This window comes from Myotis daubentonii, chromosome 2 (assembly GCF_963259705.1).
Source record: "Myotis daubentonii chromosome 2, mMyoDau2.1, whole genome shotgun sequence".
NCBI classification, from domain to species: domain Eukaryota; kingdom Metazoa; phylum Chordata; class Mammalia; order Chiroptera; family Vespertilionidae; genus Myotis; species Myotis daubentonii.
Window position 1 is genome coordinate 149,390,702 of NC_081841.1, and position 4,446 is coordinate 149,395,147.

A 4,446-nucleotide genomic window follows, 5' to 3' on the forward strand; every position below is an offset into this window, starting at 1 on the left:
ATACAAATGAAGACTTATGAAAATGTCACAGAATTCTAAATTCCCAATTTAAAAGCAGAAAACCCAGTGTGTTATTTATATTTCTCCCTGAGAAATATTTCTTTTTCATATGATGTTTTCCTGGTTTATTTTATTAAGAGATAGGCCTGAGAAAGAATTACCTACACGTGTTTATGCCAATATCTACCCTTTAGTGTTTCCTTTTCTGTATCTAACCAGTGGGTAGATTGCATGAGTTTTATCTAAAACAAAGGATGCCATCAAATCCATCCTCAAATTTTCATCTTCTAGAATTGCACATTATTATTTTTATACTTGTCTTTTTATGAAACAGGAATCCATTTTGTAGATTCATACAGTCTAAAAAGCTGTACATGGTAAGTACATAATTTTGAATATCCTAAAGGATATCACATTCTATCAGTTGTTTTCATTCTGATGTTGTACTCACACTTTAAAAAAAAATGTAACAGAACTTTAGTTACTACAGTTTACTTCTGGAAAGGGTTAATTTAACTTACAACAATAGCAAAAAATGTACCCATAGACCATGTATGAGATCAATGTAGTAGTTTTTAATATCTTCTCCACCCTTCAGTTAAACTCTGTGCGTCCTAAAGTTGACTATAAGGAAAGAAAGATGATCTTCTTTGTCAGCATCATTAGAATCAACCACAAATGGGCTTAGTCGAAAAATAACCTCTATATATGAAAAAGTGCTTGACTTCACTAATTATCAAGGAAATGCAAATCAAAACCACAGTGACTCTTTGCCACATGTGCTGTGAGGATGAAGACCATTCTCAGACTGTTGACATTCCAGTAAATGTTGAAATCGCACTGAAGGGATGCACAGTTTTTGTGTAGGGAATTCAATCACATCAATGTAAAAGTCAGTTTCCTGGAAAGAAAAAGAAGAGGCTCTGGTTTGACAAATGGTTAGGAAATAGAAAGGAACTGGCTACTGTTTACATTATCTGCAGTCATGTACTGGCCATGACCAAGGGTATTCCACTGGGCTGCCCTTATAAGGCGAGGTATGTGTATGCTCACTTGCCCATCAGGAGATCAGAAACTTGTGGAAATCAGAAACTTCTTGGGTGACAAAGAAATTTGCAGCGTTCGAATGAATGAGATCAGCTATTACTGATTTAGTGTCTCAAACCCAGAAAGGTGAGTTAATTCTTGAGGGGAACAAAATTGAACTCATATCAAATTCAGCTGCTTTGATTCAGAAAGCCACAACAGTTAAAAACAAGGGTATCAGAAAATTTTGGGGTGGTATCTATATTTTTGAAAAAGGAACAGTTCAGCAAGCTGATGAAGAACTAAGTTGTCCTAGTACAGAAACAGCAAGATGCTGGCGATTCTTCAGACTTATTTGCGATTATTTTATAGATGCAATACAAGTCTTATATTGCTAGATATTTTATCCTATTTGTTGCAATTGCAAAATGAATTATTTTATTCCCGTGTCTTTTTTTCTGAAATTTCATTGTTAACATTTAGTGATGCAGTGGATTTTTGTACATTTCTTTTGTATTCTGCAACTTTTCTGCACAATTGACTATTGTTTCTAATAGTTTTATGGTGGAGTTTTGGGGGTTTTCTATATAAGGAATCATGTCATCAGCTAACACTCCCAATCTTCACTCCCAATTTCCCTTTCTTGCCTGCCCAGTTCGGGTGAAGTGCAGTTTTCTTTTGTAGGTCCATGTCCTCATTTGAGATAGGGGCTTCAGGGCTAACACTCTGCCGTTTGCCCCGATCTCCTGTTTTAATCTTGGCTATAAAACTCTAGCATCTTTGGCCATCAAACCTCAGAGGGAAGGCAGGGGAGGAGGGAGTAAGGGGGAGAGATCAACCAAAGGACTTGTATGCATTGTACTGGCCTAAGCAATGGACACAGACAACAGGGGGGTGAGGGCATGAGTTGGGGTGGGGAGGGCAATGTGGGGATAAGGACACATATGTAATAACTTAATCAATAAAGAAATTTAAATAAATAACTATAACATCTTGGCCATTGAAATCAGCAAACACTTTCAGGATGGCCAGACTGTGAGCGTCACCTAAGCATCCTTATCTCTTTCTTTCTCTCTAAAAGCCCTTGGACTTAAAAAAAAAATCCAATCTTAACTGTGCATTAAAAATATTTATTTTATGTAGTTGTTTTTGTGTGACTATTGAAAGATTTTTCAACATAACATATATATAAATAATATTGTTAAAAATATTTTTTTTCCTCCTTTAAACTATCAACGTTTTGTTTTTATCACCCATGACATATAATCTTAATCTTCAGGCTCTCACTACTGTAAAGATTCCTTTACATATTGTTATTGTTAATTGAATTGACTCATAATATGACTGTTAATAGAAGTTCATTTGTTAGAATGTTTATTGTAGGCAAGTCAATTGCCAAAGTTTCAATAAGCAAACTAGTATAGTGATAATTAACTTACCATTTACAACTTCTAATTGGTTCTTTGGGTAACTGAATTTTATATAAATGACCCAAGCTCATATTTTAAGCAGACACATTAAAAAACTTTTTTTTTTGGGGGGGGGTACATATGCACCAAAAAAATATGCTTATTTCTTTCTTACCCAAGTAAAGGGAGTTTTTTTCTTCAACTAATTTATGAAGTAAAGAATGTAAGATGTTCTTGTAAACCTTAAAAGTTAAACAACAAAGGTTATCAAGCAGCAAGTGAGTTTATATGGGAATAGAAGAGGAATTGCAACTAGGGGCATGGAAACTATGGTGAACCATGGGCAAGTCTGAAGAGACAAAAGGAAGGTCAGCTTTGATTGGGTTCTGGAGGAATGTGGAGAGGGTTGTTTTGAACAGGAGTCCTTTAGTGAGGAAAGAGAGTGCAAAGTTGCAGCAGTCTCTTATTGGTGGTCAGCAGTGGGCAGTCACAGTTGCTGAGAGAAGCAGAGAGGAAATCTTGCTGGCTATGGGTTATGAGGCCATGACAGGTGGTATAGATGAGCGCTCTCCCCTCAGGGCTTTCCAAGTCCATTTGGAATGAGGTTTCCTCTTTTCATTTTCATATCCTTTAACAAACGTTAATACTTTTTCTTTGCATTAAGCTGAAGTGGTCAATGATGGTGGTGTGGATCTAAGTACGTATGCCTTCAAGGATGAATGATTTTAGTTGATAAGAAAAAGAGAAGAGGACCATTTCAAGAAAGAAAGCTTCTAAATCAGTTATTCCTTCCCAGTCTTCATCTTATTGGCTCTCACAGAAGCATTTTATACAGCCTAGCACTTTATTCTTTTTAAAACTTTTTTAAAAAAGTATATGCAGTTCCCTTTGGCTTCCCTCCTAATTCACTGCCTACTGTTGGCTCCTCTTTTTCAGCACAACTGTGTGATGTGATAAGGCTTCCAGAATTCACTCATTGGGTCCTTGTCTTTCACTGCAATCCTTTCCTAAATTAATTGATAAAGTGCTATGGCTATAAATGCCATGTATGGGTATGTTCAAATATAATTTTGAAAATGACTTTGTATGGAGTGATCTCAGGGGTGATTGAACCCTACCTTCAACCTGTAACACTTCTAGTTATGTTTGTGAATGTGAGTGAATTGCACAATCATTGATCCAATACTTCAAGCCCCAAATCTCAGCTTTCTCCCTTTCACTATCGCATCACATCCAATCCAAAAGCAATTTCTTTGATTCTACCTCCAACCTATATAATCTGTTCACTCCTTACTGTCATAATAATTTAAACCACTATATTTCTCACTTGGTAAATGGCAAAGGAGTTTAACAGCTCTTTCTACTTACATTCATAACTTACTACAATCCCCCCCCCTTTCTTTGTATCTGGAGTAATATTTATAAAAACCTAAGTCAGATTAGCTCAACCTACTTCTTAAAACTCTCCAAGACTTTCCTTTATTCTTGGAGTAAAACTAACATCATTGCTATACACTCTAAGGCTCCACGTGACCCAGGGTCTCCCTATCTATATATATATAACAAGAAGCTTGATTGTACATATTAATCAAGAATACAAGATGAGCCCTGCCTGGTGTGGCTCTATTGGTTGGAACATCCTCCTGTACACTGAGGTCTTGGGTTCGAATCCCAGTCTGGGCACATACCTAGGTTGTAGGTTCAGTCCCTGGCTGGGTGCATACAAGAGGCAATCAATCTTTATCACATCAATGTTTTTTTCTCTCTCTCTAAAATCAATAAATATATTCTCAGGTAAGGATTTAAAAAAAAAAAAAACAAGATTAAAATGAATTTATCAGTTTTAAGGGATCATGGCACAAGATTAATCTAAGTTGCAATATTGAGGTAGAGTGTAGTATAAAGACAGAAAGTAGACAGACTATGGGTTTTCTGGAAGAACAGTTGGGAGAATGTAGATTTAATATTGTAGACAATAGAAATATGGGTCACATTTTGCTTTAAACTAGCA

At 36.0% G+C, this 4,446-nt stretch overlaps 1 pseudogene; it reads left to right on the forward strand.

The window, feature by feature from the left end:
- Positions 1 to 777: 777 nt before the first annotated feature.
- LOC132226720 (large ribosomal subunit protein uL6-like) lies at positions 778 to 3,158 on the forward strand (annotated as a pseudogene).
- The last annotated feature ends 1,288 nt before the right edge of the window (positions 3,159 to 4,446 follow it).